The sequence below is a fragment of the Dendrobium catenatum genome, unplaced genomic scaffold, assembly GCF_001605985.2.
Source record: "Dendrobium catenatum unplaced genomic scaffold, ASM160598v2 fragScaff_scaffold_735, whole genome shotgun sequence".
NCBI lineage: Eukaryota > Viridiplantae > Streptophyta > Magnoliopsida > Asparagales > Orchidaceae > Dendrobium > Dendrobium catenatum.
In genome coordinates this window covers 142,500-166,837 of record NW_021319197.1, presented here as the reverse complement: position 1 = coordinate 166,837, position 24,338 = coordinate 142,500, and the positions used below count along the sequence as shown (strand labels likewise).

The 24,338-nt window shown below is 33.6% G+C and overlaps 1 long non-coding RNA gene and 1 pseudogene across 1 annotated transcript; both read right to left on the bottom strand.

The window, feature by feature from the left end:
- Positions 1-23,332, bottom strand: LOC110099430 (annotated as a pseudogene).
- Positions 5,797-6,767, bottom strand: LOC110099433. Its single transcript, XR_002303446.2, has 4 exons — positions 6,553-6,767; positions 6,352-6,423; positions 6,138-6,271; positions 5,797-5,850 (listed from the first exon to the last, which is right to left on the bottom strand). It is a non-coding gene; the product is annotated as an uncharacterized LOC110099433 (long non-coding RNA).
- Positions 23,333-24,338: the final 1,006 nt, after the last annotated feature.

Sequence of the window (24,338 nt, the reverse complement as noted above, 5' to 3'; positions counted from 1 at the left end):
AATGAGGAACAAAATACACTTTGGAATTAATGCCTCCGTTGCAAATCTCATACTGCAGCCTATTCAATTTTGTGATAGATTTTACATTCATTTACATAAAAAGAGCAGCACCTGCTACAACCATCAATAATCATAAATAGATCACAGAGTAATTGATCAAAGACAGAATCATCAAGTCAAACAGCATAAAGCCTCACAACCTGATCAATCTTGGCACGGCAAACTGGACAGTCCCCTTTCTTCTCTTTGATCTCTTTCAGACAAGACATGCATCCAGCCATATGATCACATGGAATGCATGCACCTTCCACCGGCTTATCCAAGCATATCACACATGTGGAAGATGAAGCATTGTTTCCATCATCTTCCTTCGTTTCAATACTGTTTATAGTACTCATTTCAATTGGTGGCACAGTGAAATAAACAGGGCTGGAATCTATAAATGGATACTGAATGGGACCTCTGTACACTGCCTCATCCAAAATTGGCGGAGCTGAAGGAACTATTATTGAAGGAGGTGATTCCTGAGAAGAGCAAGAGACAGCTGGGGCTTCAATTTGTCCTGTGTGAAGCTGTGTTCCACTGGCATTTGGGTTTGCAGAGGAGCTACCCCAATCATTTGTGCCATCGATTGGGGAAACTTGTTGCCCATGAGGAAGAGAGACACCCTCTACTAAAGCTGTTTGGATAGAAGCATTGATGGCCATAGATAGTTGGACATCTTCTGGGATTGGTGTATGAGAGAGAACTGATGTCAAAATATAAATGATTCAGTATGATCACCAGTTGCTGTGAACCAATAGTTAGGCATTCATTGTAAAACAAAAAATAAATAAAAAGTAACTTGTATGTATAGTATGTCAGCTGCAAATGACCTGCACTAGAATTCAAAATGTAAGAAAATGTTTGATAGCAATTTGCAAGAACCCAAGCCGCACTATGCGTAACATCATGTGCATTGGCCCAACTCATCACATATGGATTTTAGACCTTGATGAAACTTGTCAAGAAGTCATTATTCATCTTATGAGTGTTGTCACGTACACACTTAGCTTCAGATTTCCCACTGAAACTTCATTGGTTAAACCAAAGCACCCTTCATATATTTGATTATAACACTTAACTTAAATAGTTTAATAATATTTCCTCCATTTTCAATATGGGACCATTCTCTCCTAATTTTGACGTGTACGTGCTGATAAGACAACCAAATTAGGATATAGGAAGAAGATGTCAATAAAGGTTGATCAAGGATTGTGGCATGTAAAACTCTTAAGGTGCTTACACAAGTATAAGAGAACATAAGTGGGAGGCTCGGAGCAAAGAACAAGAGGACAATGAGCTGACAAAAAGAAATCCCTGCTATAACTGTTAAGTTAAATCAATATGCTTATTGAAGCATTCATGGGAACATGCTGCCATGATAACTTCTAACAAAAACGAAGTCATAATGCAATATGCAGCTGGCTTTTCTCAATAAATTCATTTGATTCTAACTTATATGACGACAAATAAGAATTTTAAGTTGCATCCTAAAGCATAGGATAATGCAAGTCTATTTCAATTAATGCAAGTATATATATATAAGTATAGGAAAATCAATGTTTACCGGCGGCATTTTTTGGTGGAAAATGATCAATTTCCGGCGGTTTTGTAAATTTCCTGCGGTAAATTTTCCACCGGTAAAACACTCATAGAAAAGATATTAGCGGCGGTATTTTCCGGCGGCAAATATTTCCGATCATTTTTAGACAAAAAAAGCCGCCTGAAAATATCAAAATTAATTTTAAAAAAAACCTAACCGCTGCCAAACCACCCATGCCCGCTGGCAAACCACCCCTGCCCTGCGACTGCCCGCCAAGCAGTGTGCCAGCAATGACCGCGCGCCCAAGCTCCCGCCCTGCCCGCTGCCCGCGAGGAGGCCTTCTGGGTTGCCTGCCTGAGCTCCTGCCCTTGCCCGCCCTCCCTCGCCGCCCGCCAGGAGGCCTGCCCGCGCTTCCCTGCTTGATTGCCTGCCCGCTTGCTGCCCGGGCGCGTGTCAAGCGTGGGATTCGAACCAAGTCCATTTTGCTAATAGAAGTCCGCCCAACCATTATGATGTGAGGGAAAATGTGTTATAAAGCTTATTATTTTTTATTTAAACTATATTATATGAAAATTATAATTTAAAATAAAAAATAAAATATTAAAGTTAATAATTACTTAAATATGTTATTAAATTAATAAATAATTAGACAAAGTTATTAAATTAATAATTAATTAAAATTAACTAAGAATTATTATTTAATTAAAGTTGCCAAAAAAATTAATCAAAATTATAAATTATATTAGGAAAAGCCGTCGGAAAATCCCCGGTAATTTTTCTAAAATTTTGGCCGTCAGAAAATTGTCCGCCGGTAAGCCGCCAGAAAAATCCGCCGGCAATTGACAATTTCCCTATAGTGTGAATTGTACAAAGTAGTTTATATATATATATAATCATATATTTAAGAAAAATGCAACTGCCTTAATTTGACAACTATTATGAGCAATGTGCAAAAAGTTTTAGCTTAAAGAGTAGAAATAATGTAGTTAATTAATTTTTTTTTTACTAAAACAGGGTCAACTAGGTTCAAGTTCAGGGTGGCAACATTGCATAAAACACCGAGTTGTGAAACTTTTTGCCTACAGGCAAGTAGACAGTAGCGTATTCTAGATTTTTTCCAGTTTTTCTTTGCTGCGATGTTAAATATTTTCGTCATGGCTAATTCCATTTTTTAAATTCAATAATAACTTTACAAGTATCAGTCAGTGATTTTATGAAATGAACTAGCATCCACATTTGATTTGCAACAAGAATAATAAGCATGCGAACAAAATACACTTTGGAATTAATCCCTTAGCTCCAAATTTCATGTTTGAGCCTATTCAATTTTGTGACAAATTTTACATTCATGTACATAAAAAGAGAAACACTAGCTACAACCATCAATAATCATACGTAGACCAGAAAGTAATTGATCAAAGACAGAATCATCAAGTCAAATAACATAAAGCCTCAGAACCTGATCGATCTTGGCACAACAAAGTGGAAAGTCCCCTTTCTTCTCTTTCATCTTTTTTAGGCAAGACATGCATCCATCCATATGAACACATGGAATGCAAGCAACATCCACTTCCTGCTCAAAGATCCACTTTTCTAGTCACCATTTTCATGTTCTTAGATGAAGAAGCGCTGCGGCACCTTCTTTAATTTATTTTTTGCTTTTGAAAATAGTAAATGTATAAGAATATCAATCAAATATATTTTTCTTCAAGTTAAAACATGAATAAAATAAAAATGAAAGACAACAGAAATCCCAATCAGCCCCTAAGCTTCTAACTCTTTGATATACCTGTGGATCAAGATATATAGCTAGCTCAAACTTCCTTGGATTTGTGGGATTACAAGAATCACAGGGTACAGCAACAACCCAACTGTTAAATAGAAGACAATTTAAAAAGAAATCATGCATATTAATACAAAACTTCTGAATTTCTAAAAACTATTAGCATAATAGAACATATAAAGAGAAAACACAATACAAACATTTTCTTTGACACCCATTGAGAAGCAAAAGCTTCCAAAATGCTTAGCCCATGAATCTCCCTTAGCTAACCAACAAATAAATAGATACAATTCTACAATGAAAAGAACTTGATAAGGCAATGTCTCAAATTAAGATAAATAGAGAGATAAAAGTGGAGAAAAAGGAGATAAAAGTGGAGAAAAAGGATTCATGTAGCCGACCCCACGTAGTGGGATAAAGGCTTGATGTTGTTGTTGTTGTTGTTGTAGAGAGATAAAAGTGGAATAAAACTTAAGCCATTTCGAATTAACTTTCAACAATACCTCAATAGCACACACAACATTGGAATGCCCTTTGGCTCTGGCCAAATCAAGAGGGATTTGGCAATCATCATTCATCACTAAAAAATTTGCTGAAACATTAAAGAAAATCTTCATTTCATTATACATCGAATTATGAAGGTTTTCCATGCAAATCGCTTAAAAAGATATACCTCCATGAGAAAGAAGTAGAATAATAGTACCATCAAGGCCTTTTTTTGCAGCATGATGCAAAGGAGTTCCTGCATGATTGCCTACGGTAAAGAAGTATGAGATCTTCATATTAGCTACAGTTTGGATAATAATACACAACTGCTAAATTTCTAAAAACTATAAGAAGAATAGAATATATTAAGAGAAGCACAATACAAATATTTTCTTTGACACAAATTGAGGAGAAAAAGCTTCCAAAATGCTTGGCCCATGAATCTCCCTTAGCCAACCAACAAATAAACATATACGATTCTACAATGAAATGAACTTGATAAGTCAATGTCTCAAATTAAGATAAACAGAGGGATAAAAGAGGAATAAAACTTAAGCCATTTCAAATTAACTTTCAACAATACCTGAATAGCACGGACAACATTGGAATTCCCTTTGGCTCTGGCCAAATCAAGAGGGGTTTGGCAATCATCATTCATCACTAAAGGAATTGCTGAAACATAAAAAAAATCTACATTTCATTATACATCGAATTATAAAGGTTTTCCATGCAAATCATTTAGAAAGATATACCTCCATGAGAAACAAGTAGAATAACAGTACCATCAAGGCCTCTTTTTGCAGCATGATGCAAAGGAGTTCCTGCAAGACTGCCTACAATTACATAAAGAAGTATGAAATCTTCATATTAGCTACAACTTTTACTTTCACTCAGCGAGCCTACTCCTAGGGCACATAGCTTTCATAGGTATGACTTTTAAGGCGATCCTCTTCTCCTATAAATGAAGTTGCTATGACAACAAGCTATTCATTAAAAGCTTGACTGTTTTCAAGGAGTATCTGTAATATACTGCTAATTTTAAATAAATATTCAGAAATGTTTAGTATGAATGTCGTCAACTTTCAAGAGAGATATTATTGCTAAGGCTTTTATTTGGGAGGACTCTCTTACTACTTCTTAAAGCAGCTTTCTACTACAAATATTTTAACTTTTGTATTAGAAAGCGGCTTAAAGTAGAAGTAAGAAAGCCGTCCCAAACAAAGCCTAAATTGTGTAGCCTAATTAATGCCTCGCGAAGAAATTTCTTACGCAAATTAAGGCTTCATTTGTGATGGTTTTCTTGTTGCTTCTTAAAGCAGTTTTCTATTAAAAAATTTAATTTTTGTACTAAAAAGTTATTTTAATCAGTATGAAAGCCGTCCCAAATGAAGCCTAAGTATTTTAAGAGTTGTTTTATTACCTTTTTTTTTATAAAGGCAGACATGATCATCTTTGGATGATATTTGAGAGATCAGGACTTTAAAATACTACACAAGGACCACAACACAAGCGAAAACATAGTGAAACCTAGAGCGGAGAAGCAGGACAGGAATCAACTAGAATACTATATATAAAATTCTTAACATGTTTTGTGTGGTTATTTTAATTTATTTTTTAACTTCATTGATTTGAATTTGATCTTACTTAATTCCCAACAAATGCAAAATAAAGTTACAAAAAAATTCTGCATATAAAGCATAAGACAATAAGAAATACTAGTTTAGAACTGTACCTAGTTGAGCTTGAAGGAAGCACAAGCTCGCCCGCTCTTCCAAGACTTGACAAAGACTTTTAGGTGATAAAACTGAAGTATCTAAGATGGAAAAAAAACAAAAAATGAATAAAGAAGATTAAAACTACAACAGGATTCTAAATTAAAGTGTCAACAACTAAGTTATTTCCAAAATTGATTTTGCACTGAACTGTAGGCAACTAAGCATATTGGTCTCCACCGAATTTGTGTCAACACTAAATTGTTCAATTTGACTCAATCCTTCTGAAAAAGATAAATAATTTAACAACCATAAGAATTATTTCAAATAATTTAAGAACAGTAAACAAAACTCATAAGTTTATCATCATAAGCAGTGAAGCTCTTGTTTGAATTTTTTTGGTAAATGATAAGTAATAAATCTCAAAATATTTTACTTGAATTTGTGATCAAAAGAAACAACATTTTCCTTCAACCACCAGGCCACAAATTCTTTCACAAATCCAAGCATTTCATGGAAGAACTAGCAAACAAAAAAGAAAACTTGCAAAATTGGAGTTACGAGATGGTACGTGCTATTATTTTGGCTTTTCTATGATCCTCCTCAAGCTTGCTAACATTCTCACTCAAAGCAACATAAGCAGATGCACAAAGTACTGCAAGTTGCCTCATGCATCCACCTAAGGCTTTCCTAAGCCCTTCTAGCCTAAAATACAGTAAAAAGTAGGGTGAAAAGCAATGCTTACGGATAGTTCGTAGTGTTTCATGCTAGGTTTACACCTTTACCTTTGCAATAAAGTTTTTTGAACCTACAAGAACAGATCCAGTAGGAGCTCCCAAACCTTTTGACAAGCACACCTGAATCAAATTACAATTACAGAAAAATGAATGAAAAGCTTTGGTATTAGTTTAGGTCAAGTTTACACCATTAAACAAATAAAAAACTAAATATGATGTGAACTTAAGAACATGAAGGAACAGAAGTACCAAAATAGAATAAACAGCCTGTACAAGCCTGTGAATGGGAACTCTCAGAGCCTGCCATATCAAACTAAAACAATGAGAAAATAAATCTAGCTATCAAGCACATTACTTGGAATACAAAATATATACGTGTGATTCTAAACTGCAACGTGCTATACTATTCCACCCAACTGAATACATGATGAAAATATAAATAACGAGATGAGAACATCATTTTGTTTGAAAGAATGGAGAAAATTACATAGGATGAGGTCTTGACAATTTTTTGGAAAATTTTTATTTACTTATTTTTTAAAAAGCTATTCTTGATCATAATATCTTTATAAGTGACTTAAGTGAAAGAAAAAAAAATGTCTTAAAGAATCTCAACGACATTCCTAAAATTTGCATATGGATTCTTTATATAATCCACAATATAGAAAGGCATGATGAATGTATCAGATTTTATGCTGATAAGCCTACATCAAAAAAAAAAAAGAACAAAAGAAATAAAATTATCACAACCTCTGAAAGTTAAACAAAGAAAAACTAATTAATGAAACTTCAATTGATTTGCTCCTAAGATGAGCAAATGAGAGAACAATCAGAGCCTAACATAGCTGACGTTTGGAAAATAAGTACCATAAGGAATTGTATAAGCAATAAAGCCACATAATTTATGATAGGTAAGAGCAGTCTAAAGAGAATAATAACGGCAAAAGAAGGTCCTTAAAATATGCAATTGTTCTTAGTTGTTGCGGCTGCAGCAAAACTGAAAAGAAATAAGTTCGGTGAAAGATTCTGCCTTGAACTGAATAAGATTTAAAAAAAAGTAAGCCTACCGCATTGACAGAGTTCATATGCACATTTCTAAAGGTTATATTCTACCGTATGAGAAAAAAAAAAGTTAAAACATATGAATTCAAATGGAAAATTGAAATGCTTTTTCGAAGAAATACTATTTCAACTTGTATTCCTCTGTCAAAATCGGGCTGAACCGAAGAATCCATCGCAGCCCGCCTCTTCGTGAATGGTGAACGAGGAATTTGGGTATTCTTTCCTTTCCTTTATATAGTAAAAACCCTAACAAGCCTCCAACGCCAAATCGGAGCACGTGGTCGACCGCCATCCACCAGTTGCTCTCCACCCATACGCCTCTCGTCTAAAAAAGCTCCCAAGTTCAGCCATTGGCAAGCGAGGAAGACGACGAATTAACACAACTTTCCTCATTTTTTTAGAACTTAAAATTTGATGCAGTACCAATACTGATCCGATGCGATGCGACAGCAAGAAGCAATTTTTCTCATCGGATCCAAGATTGATGTCAGAAGCCGGCGACATTTGCTAACCTAATCCAAGATGGGCTTATGCTCTTCTCCAGCTCATGCTGAGTGCGCCTTAGCTTCAGAGGATCCTTATCCATTGCACATCAAATTTCTTATAGAAACTCAAAAAAAAAATTTCATTCCATTTTTTTTTTCTAATTTTTTTATACAAATTAATATCAAATATTTAAAGACTAAAATTAAGAAAAAATAAACTATGATGTTTTTACTATGAATTCTTTAGAGGAGTATTTTATTTCTTTCATTGGAGAATTTAGGAAAAAAATTAAATTTTGTATAAATTATTTTCAAGAGGAATTTTAATTTTTAAGTGATTATCATAATCAAATAAAATCTTATTAACATTGTTGTGAAGGTAAAAATTCAATTCTTAAATAATGATTAATTAAAAGAAAATATAATTAATATAAGTTATTTTTCATTTCTCTGCTTTATAAAGAAAAAAAAATTGTCTCAAATAAAACTAGAAGATTGCAGGTGAAGTTACATTTGAGATAGTTGCACTATTTAAAAATAATTATAATTTATTATTAAAAGAATTATTATGACAAACAATAGAGTAATCAATTAACGATCGAATCATCAAGTCAAACAACATAGAGACTCACAACCTTATCGATCTTGGCATGACAATTGACAGTCCCCTTCCTTCTCTTTAGTCTCTTTCAAGCAAAACATGCATCCAGCCATGTGATCGCATGGAATGCAAAAACCTTCCACTAGCTTATCCAAGCAAATCACATGTGGAAGATGAAACATTGTTTCCACCATCATCATTTGTTTCACTACTGTTTATAACTCTTTTCAAATCTTAACAATTCTCATTGTATGTTGATACTCTTCAAAATCCCAAAGGCTATTGTGTAAATCCTGCAAATCATTAGAATCATTGTTTTAATATGTAATACACACTTAACATATACAAGAACTATCAATGTTAAAGTTCTTACATTTCATATCAAGCATGCCATATGCACCCTCCCACCCCACCCCCTCTCCCACCCCACCACCACCACCACCCCTCCTCCACTACCACCACCACCACCAGCCCCTCCACCACCCACCCACACCCTCCACCACACCACCACCAACCCTCCACCACCGCTCCACCCACCACCACCACCACTATCAAACACCAACATTACTTACTACATAAGTCCTAACCTACCCCCCTAAACCTACACCCACCTCTACTTCTATCCCCCCTACACCTACCCTCACTACAGGAAAACAACACATTACCGGCGAAAATTCCGACGGAAGTAAATTCATCACAAATTCCGACGAATTTTCCGAAGAATCTCCGACGGAAAATATCCGACGAATTTTTGACTGAATTTCCGACAGAATTTAAGGTGGATTTTTTACGTAAATTAAAAAATAAGTTATATTTAAATAATGTATATTCAATTAAATTATAAAATAAATATTTTTATATTTTAAAAAATACTTAAATTATTTAAAATAATAGCTAATTTATTAACTTATATTATATTAAAAAATAAAAATAAAATAATTATTTAATTGACAAAAAATTAAATTATTAAATTAAAACTTAAATTATAAATATTTTTTATAATTATTTATTTTGTTAATTAAAGCTAAATAATTTAATAATTATTGTAAAATTTATTTATTTAAACTAAATTAACTAATTTAATAATACATTATTAAATTAAATTATTTATTTTTATCTTTAAAAAATATGTTTACTTTTAAAATTTTTTTTACTTATAAAATTATAATTCTGACGGATTTAAGCCATTTTTCCGACGGAAATGGTCGCCGGAAATTATCATTTTTCCTGAAGTGCCTACTACCTACCCTCACCTCTACTCCTACCCCTACTACTATACTGACCTCTAACCCTACCCCTCTAACACCGACCTCTTCTTCTAGGACCTACATCAACCTCTACCTCCACCCCTTACACTTTGCTAAAACCTAAACTTCATCCCTAACCTAACCTTCTTATACTTACACTTACCGTAACCCCTAGATCTCTACCCTTATTCCTACTCCAACCTCTACACACCACTACCTACATATACCTCTACACCTACTTAGGGGTGTCAAAAGAGGGCAAGGGTAAGGGCGATTGTGAGGGAGAGGCTGAGCGCGAGCATGAAACGACGAGGGCGAGAGAGGGCGGCGGTAAGTGTTTTTATGCAAGCATGAGAGGGCGATTGTGAGATAGAGCTGGAGTATGCGAGGTAGCTAGGGCGAGTGCAACTATGTGGGCGAGGCATTGAGGGGTGAGGGCGACTATACGAGCACGTGCGGGCAAGGATAAGGCCTCATGGGTGAGAGTGAGGGAAAGGCCTCGAGGGCTAGCACTAGGACATAAGTATGGGCAAGGGAGAGGGTGAAGGTGAGGGCAAGGTCTTGAGGGCAAGCAAGGGAAAGGTTGCGCGGGCAGGCGAGGGTGAGGTCGTGAGGGCGATTATGAGAGCTAGTGCGGGGAAGGATGCGGCTGCCAACACGTCGGGTTTTTGAGTCGTGTCATATATTGACACCCCTATTCCTATACTCCTACACCCCACCTAATCTTCCTCAACATCTTCACTTCTTCTCCTCTCTATCTCCTCACTCTCTGATGAAATGGATTTGTGTGGAGTGATTCAAGGTGATGAAGACAAATGGAGCAATACTTTAGCTTCTTTCCTACTATTTGGGGACAGCCCAAATTGCTCGGTCAAATGATATAACATTTATTTACCTTCTAACAATACTAATTTAATAAAAATGCAATAATTTATCATATATTTGACATCTATTACGAGCATGCAAGTTGGAGGCCAACGTATCACACTTGCAAGCAAAGAATAAGTCTAAATTATGGCTTATTCCTAGGAATATTATTTTCCAAATTCAAATTAATAAGTTCTTAATAAATTTGAGCATTTCCACTAAACAAATTAAAACATTTAAAAATTTTAATTTGATAAAAAAGTAGAATTAATTAATTGCTGAAGTTATCGTGATGCAATACCTTCTTTAATTAAAATCAAATTTGTATAAGTTTTTAATTGAATATTCAAATCATGGAATGATTTCTATTTAATTATTTATGTAATTTATCACCTACATGTTAAAAATTGCTGAAACAAGAAACATTTATGTTTAATAAATTTGAATTAAATGATTTGAATAATAAATTTATTAATTATTTTCATGAAGCTTTATAAAAAAAGATTTTGTACTTGTCACTTATTTAAAATTAAAAAATAAATATTAGATGCTCTTACTAATCAATTTGTAGAAGTTATATAAATAAGATGGATAAGGAGATTATTGAAGAAAACAATACCTTTAGTTGAACATCAACAAATAATTTGAAGAAGCAAGGATATTCATACAACAAGAAATATAAGAAAGAGAACAGTAAGAGAAAAATGAGTAAGTAAAAGATAAAGGTTTATACGTTTGGGGAGAAATTATTACATGTGATAACCGAACACCGTACGTCCAGAGGTGAATTAGGACTCGTCTCATCACCATTTTTATGTGTACCGGGTGACGGACGGTCCGGTAACCGCACATAATAATTTTTTTCATTTGGGATAGTTTTCTTGCTACTTTCTAGAGACCAAGCTAAATCCATTTGTGATTCTAGTGATAGAAGATAAAGAGACAAAATAAAGAAGAACACATTGCTCCACCTATCAACCCCATTTTGATTTATGAAGAACTTTCCAGTGCTTTTGATGAATTAGTATTAGCTTTGCAAAAGTTGAAAGATAAGCATTATTCAAATCAAAAGAAGTATAGAAGTTTGAAGAGAGTGAATTTCTCAAGCATAACATGGTAGATTTAAATGAAAATTAATTTCTTGTTCATTTCTTGAATTAGAGAATAAAAATATTATGAAGGGGATTAATGCCAAATTTTCTCAAAATTTATATGCAATTAATGAAATCACATGCTTAGAAAATTAAATTCCTGTCTTAAAACTTAATACGAATGATTCATTAATCAATAACACTATTAGTTTATATTTTAATTGAGAATTAAAAAAAAAAAAAGAGAAAATTTTAATCTTAGAGCCAAAAGTAAGATTCTGATGCACATTTAAATTAAAGTTTAGAATATATGGTATGATATAAAATTATTTGAAATATTTATAATCTCTTCCTAATATTAATTTATGGTAGTCAGATTAATTTAGGCTTCGTTTGGGATGACTTTCTTACTGTTATTTAAAACAACTTTATAGTACAAAAATCTGCTTCTTAAAGCAGATTTATAGTACAAAAATTTATTTTTTTATACAAGAAAGCTGCTTTGAGTAGCAATAAGAAAGCTGTCGCAAACAAAGCCTTGGGGCGGCTTTTTTGTTTCTTCTTAAAGAAGCTTTTAAGTAAAAAAAAATAAAATTTTTATAATAGAAAGATGCTTTAAGAAGCAACAAGAAAGTCGTCTCAACCAAAGCCTTAATCTCCTAAATGTATGTGCTTTAATGAATTAAAATTTTATAAATATGTGAGGGCTAGGAGAAGTGGAAAACATAAAAGAAATAAGGATGTCATTTAATAACCAATTTGCAACAGGAAATCATCCTCCAAACTTCATCAAATTGTAAAGCAACAAACAAAATTTTTCACATAATTTTGCATGAGCAAAGCTATTTATTATAAACTTTAGCCACACATTCATTTGAAAATAATTTTCATGGACTTGATAAAATGTTATGAATTTATGATATATCTAAGAATTTAAAAGGCAAAAAATTAAAAACAATCAACTAAGATGAGCCATCTAAGCAACTAGATTCAACTAATCTAAATATGGAAGAACAACAATGGTTCAATTTGCAAGTAATCTTCATTTAAATCCTTCTTCCTTGTTTCAAAGAGTTGGAAAAGACTTCTGAAGGGAGAGTCCCAAAGCTTTCAAATTTGACTTTTATGACTCCAACAAAATTATTTAGTTGTGTTAAAATATAGGCTATTATAAGACCCAACCAATAAAATATAGAAAGTAGAGTATTCTTGATTTTAACGACAAGCAAAATTGGATCCTTTAGAGTGGCCAACAAAGCTAGTCCTACTTCATTCTTAAAAATATATGTTTGATAATGATGATGATGATCCTCCAATCGAATTCAATGTCTTTGTTTTAGATCTGATCATAAATACACAAATATGTAATTGTGTTGCATCAGTTAGTCATAGTCATCATAAAACAAAATTTAAAAAAAGGACAAATTAGATTTATACTCTTCAATTATCATTCCAAAAGAGAAAAATCATAAGAAAGCTTTCCGAGAACACAATAGATTGATTTGACGAAAAGAGCTATAACAACTCAGGGTCTAATTTTGGAAGAATTGCTTATTTATCTATTAATTAATCAACTATAACTTCCATGCATTCATCACTATTCATAAAATAGCATATGCCTACAAAATTTTGGTGAAATTGATTTCCAAAATGGACACCTAATGATAAAAATAAAATAAAAATAAAAATAACTCATTTATAACAACATGTATCAATTTTATGCAATGCCCCTAAAATTAATATTTTAGGCTAATGTTAAAAAATAAACGATGATGTTTTTACCCCTAGTGGATTTTTATTTCTTTAGTGGATTTTTATTTCTTTCTTTGGAGAATTTGGAGAAACATTAAATTTTGTATTAAGTTATTTTCAAGAGGAAATTTAAATATTTATGTAATTATCATAATAAAATAATTTCTTATTAATCAATAAATAATTATTAATTAAAATAAATTTATAAATAAATAATATTTTTAAAATGAAATTGATTTTAAATTATTTATTAATCACATAAAAAAAATATTTTTGTGCTTTAACAGAATAATGAACTGTCTTTAAAAAATCTGTACACTACAAAAAAAAAATAATATTTCAACAGCGAATAATAGTAATATTTTTAAAATCGCTATTATAGCACTGCATAAAGAGCACTTTTAACCGTTGTTAAAATCTTAGTTATTTCTTCCCATCCTATGCCCTAATGGCCTACCCAACAAATTCAACATTCTACTTTGTTCGCCTCTCAGACGTGTGAGGGAGGAAGCGAAAGGATGGCGAAGCTTCTCCTCTAGTTGGTGGCAGACTGTTGCGATAGCAGGCTAGTCGACAGGGCTATGATTGAGCTCTCGTGAAGCGGAGGACATTGTGTAATTCCCACCATTTCCACTTGTCTTCCTCGGCAGTAGCAAGGTGGCTCTCCTGACTCTGCCAACATGCCCTCTCAAAATCCTCAACTCTAACTCCTCCCCGCCCACCGATGCCGCCTCCCCTCGCGTCCCCATCATTAACTCTCTCTCTCTCTCTCTAGATCTCTCCTAACTGTCATTTTCATTTGCTTTGAAATTGTAGGTTACTTCCCTTAACATAACAGGATTTCGTGGTTTTCCTTTGGGAGATTTGACAATGCTTTAGGTTTGTGTCTTTTTCTTGTTCATTTTCTTCGGTTCTTTCTTCGCAATCAGGTTTCATCAACATTCCTATTACACATGTTAATTATATTATGTTTTGCAGATACTGCGCTACACATCAAAAAATGTCTTTGTACCATTGGCAATTGGTGGTGGTATAAGGGACTTCACATATGCAAATAGAAGGTCATATTTATTTGTTTTTCTTTAACAAAATGTCATGCTGAATATATGTATTCATATTTTGATGGCCATCCTTATCTATTAAATTGGATGATATGTAGTCACGAATTTGTTTCATTCTTTTTTTGTTTCCTTTATGCTCTTATGTTAGACTAGTATTTAACTGCCATTCCTCAATTTTAGTTATTGTCCTTGTTTCCAGCTTATAGATTTCACGTTATTGTCCATTAACATAATAGCTTTTGAGATTCTTAATTGCTATTGCTTATGTGTTCGTGGCTTAACCGGTTTACTAATAATTGCGAAAAATGTAGATGAGCATTTATATATATACCATGAAAATGCAAAAAAATTATGGCTTCACATATTTAATTCTTATGTAAAGATGATGCTAGTTAATCTCATAAAGGCCGCAATAACTTTGGATTCTTATGAATAAATCATAGAATCAAATCCATAATCTACAAATTTAGCTTTGAGTCAGTCTTTAACTTGAGTAACACTAACTTGCAACATTTTATGTGCCTTTTACAAATAGAAACTCTAATGTACTTATTTTTATCTAAACCACAAACTCAAGGATTCATTGCTCCATAATGTAAAATATTTCTATGCTTTCTAATCTCACTTTATTTTTAAATAGGTTTTGAAGGAACCGTATGAACTCATTTATGCATATCCTAAATCTTAAGGCCTTGTGATCTAATAAATATAAACATATGAGTCTTCTAGTAAGGATAAACTTTCATTTTGAAAAATGGAGGGCAAGTAATAGAGTACCCCACATGATATGATGAAGTTGAACTAGTTTTGATAGAGTCTTAGGATGAGTTGGAAGTCAAATCCCTAAAATCCAAGCTTCTTTAATACTAAATATGGGATGAAGGGCAACAATGAAAACCACTAGAGGAGGATGCACTATTGGTTAAAAAAAAATTTTAGTTATTAAATAGAATATAAAGAAAATAAGCACAATAATCACAATATAAAATAAACAATATTCAAATGTTTTGGCACAAATCATTCCTAGAAAATATCCAAAGCATTTATGGATGCTAATCTAAGACTTTTAATGGAAAGTTTCAAGCCTCACAATCTTGCCTTAAAACAAGGGCAGCAAAATCCTGAGAAACCAAGGGCTTCTCTCTAACTTGGAGGGTATACTGATAAAATGTAAGTAGATAACTAATAATAAAGAATGAGAGAAGAGGGTTAAAGAGATTTATTGTGAAACCCTTAAATTTTCAATTTATGTTTGGAAAAAAAAAATTTGTGCTGTTAGTACGGGACGAACAGTTTGGACGAATTGAAGAAATGTTGAAAATCTGTATGGTTAGTACGGACGAACTGCCAGTACAAACAGAGAAAATATGCATGTTCGTTTGGACGAACCTGGGTGCATCGGGACGATCTGTCGGGACGAACGGAACAGAGAGTTTCGTCCAAGGACGAAGAAAATTGGAATTAATTTTGTCTGAACATTTTGAGTACAAAGGAGGTCGTCCTGGGACGAATGGGAATTATTCGGGACGATCCTGCTTGATTTAAATAGAGGATTTGAGATATTTTGAGATATTTTGAAGAGAGAGAAAAAGTAGGAGAGAGAAAGAGAAGGAAAGAGAATAGGAAAGCTTGGTTTCGGAGGCCGCGGAGCGCTTTTCGTCCGACGCCGCAGTTGGAAGATTTATTTATCTCGTAGTAAGGACTCCGAATCCTATTTTTGATTTTGAAGATTTCATGTTTTTGTATTTCTCTGCTTAGTTTTGTGTTAACGTTACCGAAAAATGTACTTATCTTTATATTGACGAAAATTTTACCGCATAGCTTTTGGTATGTTATTAAACTGTTGTTTTTGTTCGATTTATGTATTTTTTAAAAAGTTTTCACCGGGTATTTTGAATTCTGTGGAATTTTTATCGAATAGAAAATTATTCGGATGGTAAAAAATATTGATTCAGTAAAAAAATAAAGTCTTAAAATGTTGTTTTATCTGATTTCTGGTAATTTGGTAATTTTCTGAAACTGTGTATTTTATAACGACTTCTATCTATTGTACGATATTTTAAGGAGTTTTCTAAATTGGGCCAAATCATGTTTATTGATCGCAATGCATTTATGATATGTACATGAATGTGGATATATGATTGAATTACTATTATTATAACTAAAAAACAAGTGATGACTGGTTGAACCGTTGGTTGGAGATTGATTTGACCTGTACATGATGGTGGGCCGACGGGCTTTCCTTTAAAAAGGGTTTGGTGTTATCCTCTATTGATCATTGTTATAACGATACAACGATTGGGAGTCTTAAGAAGATTATGCCGACTGGCGGCCGACGGGCAAGGGTGACGACTCTATTATAGCCAACGGATTACTAACATCGATACTAACCCTGAAAAATGCCTTAAGAGCTAGTGATTGTACTTGTTCAGTAAGACTACTGTATTGTATTGCATGTGTACTGTACTGTTCCTATGATCTCATTATGGATTTACTGGTTTATTGTTATTGACGGATTAATTGATATTGAATTGATTTATTGCTATTGAATTGATTTTCTGACGGATTTATGGGTTTACTGTTACTGTACGATTTCACTGATATTGCATACTCATGTCACTGAATCCTGATATTGATATGGATATTATTATTGCATTGATTCATTAATACTGTGGACACTGATATGATTGATTCATTAATACTATAGATTCATTGATACCATTGATTCATTGATACACTGAATATTGATCTGCTACATGTGATGCATTGACCATGTGATATATAATATGTTTTTACTGTATTGATTTGATTTCAATTGTTCTTACGATGTATTGATTGATTGTTTTATATGATTTCATACTGATTGATAGTACTGACTGGAGATGATTTATTTATTAATGATTTGATTGATTCAATCAATACGATTTTGATTTAACTAACATTACTGATACGATATTTTCCCTATGGATTTGACCGATATTTCAGATGTGATGGGATTGATGTATGTATTGATTTATTGAGCATTATGGATTTTTTACTATTCATTGATTCTTCTACTGATGATTTTGGGATTCCACCGATTTTGCATTGATTACTGATTTTCGTATCTCCATAGAAATAATGATCATATGCAAGAGATTGCTATAGATTTGACTGATTGACATGCATATTGTTCAGTATCGTGCTTTGATTTCAGTTGTAGGTATTAGGCGACCTGCTGGGCTTTTTGAAGCTCATTATATGTGGTTAATATTTTCAGGTCAGGGCAAGGGAGCAGGTGATTAAGGTTGATCAGGAATCTTCAGGTTTTTATCCTTTCGTTATAGTGATTCTTTTTGTACTCAGGACAGGATATATGACTTATGATTGATGTGTAAATCATGAGTATTATAAATATACTTTTGGAAATGATCAGAATATGTACATTGATATTTTTTTTAAATTGTAGATTTTGTTAGACTGTTTATCTGATTGATAATTATAGATAGCTCTGGTAAGTTATAATTTAAATGATCGATTGAATAATTCTTCCAAGTTAGATCTTGGGGCATCACATTTATTAAGTTAGAGCATCTCTTAAAACCTTGGAGTAGTTTTTGAATCTTTCTTTATATGCACATTTCTCTAAAATATTTTTTATTTCTCTTTGAGTGAAAGTGGTTAAAACTTAAAAGGAAGAGAGGAAAGAATGCTTTGTGGTTAGTAGATTTGTGAAGAAAGGTACTAGAACTCTTTAGGATGGTTATAGAGAGCTTAAGGATGGCTTTGTTCCGAAGTGTTAGCTTAGGCCTTTTCAGAGGTGTTAGATGTCCCGAAGAAGGATATAGATGTTATAGATACCCGAGACTTAAAATAGCCATTTAGAACGGTTGGAGTGTTATATCAAGTCTGATGAGGCTCCTTGTGGGAATTTCTTATTTTAGAATATAAAATTGGTATGTAATAGGTATATAATACATTGCTGGTAAGGTCTAGAGATCTTTCCAATAACGAAGCGTTAGTTTTGTGGTGGTGTGGAAAAGTCATGTTCAAAAGAGTGGTTGTGTGTTAAGAAGCAGGTTTTGTTAGATTGAGACTTCGTTTGGGATGGCTTTCTTACGGCTTCTTCAAATAGTTTTTTAGTACAAATATTAAAATTTTTGCACTAGAAAGCTGCTTTAAGAAATAATTAAAAAGTCGTCCCAAACGAAGCATGAATCTGGTAAAAGGTCCGTTCACTGGTAAATGATTCATAAGGCGAACTATATATTTTTGAAAAGAATGTTTATTTGCTTGAAAAGAAGGAATCAATAAAATTGAATCAATTTGCAAAAAGTTTTAGCTTAAAGAGTAGAAATAGTGTAGTTAATTAATTTTTTTTACTAAAACAGGGTCAACTAGGTTCAAGTTCAGAGTGGTATCATATGCGAAATAATGTATTTCAAGAAAGACCATGACATAATTTTGGAGTTTTTTAAAGATACATATGCTTCAATATATGACCATTAGAATCCAAATATTACCACGACAAAGCGAACCTTAAAGAAAGGCTTTACATATATTCAAACTTGAATTTCCTTTCCGAGGTGTTTTTTTATTCTGCTATTGATACTGCATAGGTGGTTTTACTTTAACTTTGGTGCTTTTTGGAAGAGGACTTCACAGTTAGGGATTTATACGTGGAAGGATGCTACACTTATGCTTCGTTTGAGACGGCTTTTTTATTGCTTCTTAAAGCAATTTCCTAATATAAAATTTAAATTTTTTATACTACGAAACTACTTTAAGAAGCAGAAAAAAGCCGTCTCAAACGAAGCCTTAGAGAGCTCACTGATCTGGTATACATTTGGAAACAATATGTATTTTTTATGGAATTTCCTATTTTTTATAGTGCGAATGGTTTTATTATTACCTGCAGTTAGGAAAAGAGATGCAAAACTTATATTTGCATTCGTCTACCCTGTCAAGAAAGGTCGTTTTGTTGTAAGACCGATAAGAGCACCTCATCTAATTTTTATTTGGTAATGAATTTTTCTCCTGCTGAATAAGATGGAGAACTAGTGGGGCATAAAGATCTAAAAGAACAATCTATTATAAAAATTGTATTGGATTTTGGACAAAATTTGCGTAAAAGACTGTAAATTTATTATCATGCTTTTTATGAAATGACAAATTTTACAATCATGTCCATAAAAAGAATAGCACCTACTACAACCATCAATAATCACAGATAGACCAGAGAGTAATTGATCAAAGACAGAATCATCAAGTCAAACAACATAAAGCCTCACAACCTTATCGATCTTGGCACGACAAAGTGGAAAGTCCCCTTTCTTCTCTTTCATCGTTTTTAGTCAAGACATGCATCCATCCATATGACCACATGGAATGCAGGCAACATCCACTTGCTTCTCTAAGATCCACTTTTCTAGTCACCATTTTCATGTTCTTAGATGAAGAAGCGCTGCGGCACCTTCTTTGATTTATTTTTAGCTTTTGAAAATAGTAAATGCATAAGAATATCGATCAAATATATTTTGCTTCAAGTTAAAATATGAACAAAATAAAAATGAAAGACAACAGAAATCCCAACTAGCCCCTAAGCATCTAACTCTTTGATATACCTGTAGATTAGGATATATAGCCGGCTTAAACTTCCCTGGATTTGTGGGATTATGAGAATCACAAAGTACAACAACAGCCCAACTGTTAAATAGAAAACAATTTAACAAGAAACCATGCATATTAATATACAATTGCTGAAATTCTAAAAACTATTAGCATAATAGAACATATAAAGAGACAACACAATACAATCATTTTCTTTGACACCCATTGAGGAGCAAAAGCTTCCAAAATGCTTAGCCCATGAATCTCCCTTTGCTAACCAACAAATAAACATATACAATTCTACAATGAAAAGAACTCGATAAGGCAATGTCTCAAATTAAGATAAATAAAGGGATAAAAGAGGAACAAAATTTAAGTCATTTCAAATTTACTTTCAACAATACCTCATTAGCACGCACAACATTGGAATGCCCTTTGGCTCTGGCCAAATCAAGATGGATTTGGCAATCATTCATCACTTAAGGATTTGCTGAAACATCAAAGAAAATCTTCATTTCATTATACATCGAATTATAAAGGTATTCCATGCAAATTACTTAAAACTATATACCTCCATGAGAAAGAAGTAGAATAATAGTACCATCAAGGCCGTTTTTTGTAGCATGATGCAAAGGAGTTCCTGCATGATTGCCTACAGTAACATAAAGAAGTATGAGATCTTCATATTAGCTACATTTTGGATATTAATACGCAATTGTTGAAATTCTAAAAACTATAAGAAGAATAGAAGATATAAAAAGAAAACACAATACAAACATTTTCTTTGACACCTATTGAGGAGAAAAAGCTTCCAAAATGCTTGGCCCATGAATCACCCTTAGCCAACCAACAAATAAACAAATAGGATTCTGTAATGAAATGAACTTGATAAGGCAACGTCTCAAATTAAGATAAACAGAGGGATAAAAGAGGAACAAAACTTAAGCCATTTCAAATTAACTTTCAACAATAACTCAATAGCACGCACAACATTGAATGCCCTTTGGCTCTAGCCAAATCAAGAGGGATTTTGAATTCATCATTCGTCAATAAAGGATTTGCTGAAACATCAAAGAAAATATGCATTTCATTATACATCAAATTATAAAGGTTTTCCATGCAAATCACTTAAAAAGATATACTTCCATGAGAAAGAAGTGGAATAACAATACCATCAAGGCCTATTTTTGCATCATGATGCAAAGGAGTTCCTGCAAGACTACCTACAACAACATAAAGAAGTACGAGATCTTAATATTAGCTACAACTTTTACTCACACTCAATGAGCCTACTTCTAGGGCACCTAGCTTTCATATGTATGACTTTTAAAGTGATTTTCCAAGAATTCTAAACACAAATAATATAAGGAGACATGATGGAGCAGACACTCAATCCAAAATTATGAATCGAGCATAAAAATTTTATAATTTTGTCATCAAAAGAATTGAGCATCGATTTCTCCAATTAATGTTATGAATGATTCATGAAAAACTAGAAGGAATACATGCCTCCTACCAGGGCGAAAGGTATTCACATTCACACCCATTTTGATTAGAGCTTTCACAATATGTAGAAGATCAGGTTGCATACAAGCAAGAATAAATGGAGTCTTCCCTTCCTTATCAATCCACTAAAAAAACCACAACCAAGTCGAACATTATAATCAAATAAATGAAATGAAACTTTTTTAACTCAAACAACTCAAAAAACATAAATCTTTCCCACTAGAATACTAACCTCCAGTTTGGCTTCTTCACGGTTAGAAGCCTTGATTCCTTCAATGTTCCCATAATCAACCTACTTATAGAGCAGCTCTTCCTTGATAGAGGCTTCATTTTAGGTAATTCATGTTTGGAAGCTTCAAGGAAAGCCAAAGGAGCCCTGCCAGAAAATTATGAAATTCAGGTGAGCGTTTGAATTCAAGTGATCCAATCATAAAGAATTCTTACTCTCCATCTTCTTCACTCCTTTCTCTTAATAATAAAGCATGTTTGTCATAGCAGTGTATAGAGAAAACAAAGAAGAAAATTCACCATACCATGTTATCATTGCAAGAGCTCTTTCATGAGGAAAACCTTTGCAATAGCAGAGGCCTATGCACAAACCAGCTAATTTTGCAAGAAGAAATCAAAATTATAGGAGCGAACAAAAAGCCTTTAAAGGTAATGGAATAAGTGAAAGCTACTTAACTGTACAGATAACATCTCATCTGCATGACTTGTGATTTTATTCAAAGCTTATCTATAGTCGCTGGCTTTGAATTTCATTCCAAACTGGTTTAGATACATGTGACTAAAGCACGTCTAATTCATTCCATCTAAAACTGAAAGTCAAGCATAACATTTTTGCATAATCAAAAGCTAAAATTAGACAAGTTAGACTTGTAGAAGCACAAATTAATTTTTATGATGAATAATGATTTCAAAAAAAAAAGTTTCTTGTTAAACCGTTCGATTCCACTATAAAAATATCAAATTTGGAGTTCATTTGATCATCCAATTAACTTTTGAAAATTTTAATTATGTAGCAGATGTTGATATGATCTCATTAGAGTTAAGACTACTTTTGATATCATTAGGTTTATCTTATCATGATGTTCAGTTCAACTATAAATTTGTTGAAATCAAAGTTGAAATGATCTTGAATTTGATTACAAAAATTTTCAATTTAAATTTTACTCCTAAAATCATTATCCAAAATTTTCATTTACATAGAAATATAACACTCACATTTCATATTGGTTGCAATAATTTTTTTTTTCGGTGGCTCTCCAGCTCGCGTCCTAGGGCTTGGTGGCGTCTCGGTGGTGGCTTTCACCGCCTTTTCACTCAGGGGAGTTCTTCTTCTCCCTTCTTCTTGTGTTTTTTTATCTTCACGTGGTGGTTTGTGTCTTTTTCTCGATCTTTGGTGGCTGGTATGACATCGAAGCGCATGTTGGACCCTGGTTTTTTGTCTAGTTCCAGTTTTTCACATTCTTTCGGCGATGCTTTAGCTGGTTCCCCTTCTAATGGGAGTTTTTCATAACTTAAACCGTCGCCTTTTCATGGCTTTTCGTCCTTGTGGATTTCCATGGATGAAATTAGGGCACTTGCTACTCCTTTTCAATTCTCGCTTGTCAGTTTTTTTCCATCCTGTCATCCGAGTCTTGACTATATTAGGAGATTTTTTGTCAATCTTAAACTAACAGCTGATTCTTCGGTCACTGTGCTCAATTCTTCGCACATCTTGGTTAAGCTTTCGAATGACCTTGATTATAGCCGGGTCTTCTGTCATCATTCTTACCTGGTCTATAATTGCTATATGAAACTTATGAAATGGATCCCTTCTTTGGACCTCTGTTTAATGCCCGATTATTCCTATTTGGATCTCTTTCTCTAGTCTTCATCCTCTCCTCTTTACCCCAAGGATTCTTCATGCCTTAGGATCGATTTTTGGGCATTCACTGAAGGTTGATTCTGCCACTTCGTTGGGGTCTAGGCCATCTACTGCGAGAGTCCTGGTTGAGATTGACATAACGAAAAATTATCTGGACAATGTCTGGATTGGCCCTGAGCAGCTTAGATATATTCAAAAGGTCGAAATGGAGGTCTTCCCCCCTTTTTGTGCTCTTTGTCAATCTATTGGCCATGTGAGGGGGGATTATAAGTCTAAAATTGATGTCCATCTTACTGTTCGCTCTAAGCCTTCCTCTTATGTCCTGGTTTTAGATCAGGAGATGGCTGTTGCTGCGCCTCAGCCTGGTGTTGTCTGTGAGGGTAATTCTCCTAATGTTAATGTTTTGGAGGATGTTCCGAAGGTGGTGTCTTATCCTCAGCTTCTCCTTACGTCCCCTGCTGTTGATTGTGAATCACCTGTTAGGCCTTATTCTAATGTTTAACTAATGGATCATAGGGTGGATGGGACTGTTCTGGATGTCCATGGCCAGCGCTGCTCCCCAGCCTGGTGTTGTCTGTGAGGGTAATTCTCCTAATGTTAATGTTTTGGAGGATGTTCCGAAGGTGGTGTCTTATCCTCAGCTTCTCCTTACGTCCCCTGCTGTTGATTGTGAATCACCTGTTAGGCCTTATTCTAATGTTTAACTAATGGATCATAGGGTGGATGGGACTGTTCTGGATGTCCATGGCCAGCGGTTGTGTGTTTCTGAGCTTGGGGGTGGTAATTGTGGTGTTAACATACAACCCATTATGTCGAGTTCTACTTCTGCGCCTGTTTTCTGTGTTTTAGCTTTGGCTGAGGCTCCATATATAAATGCTGAGAAATCTGTTTACTCTATTTCACC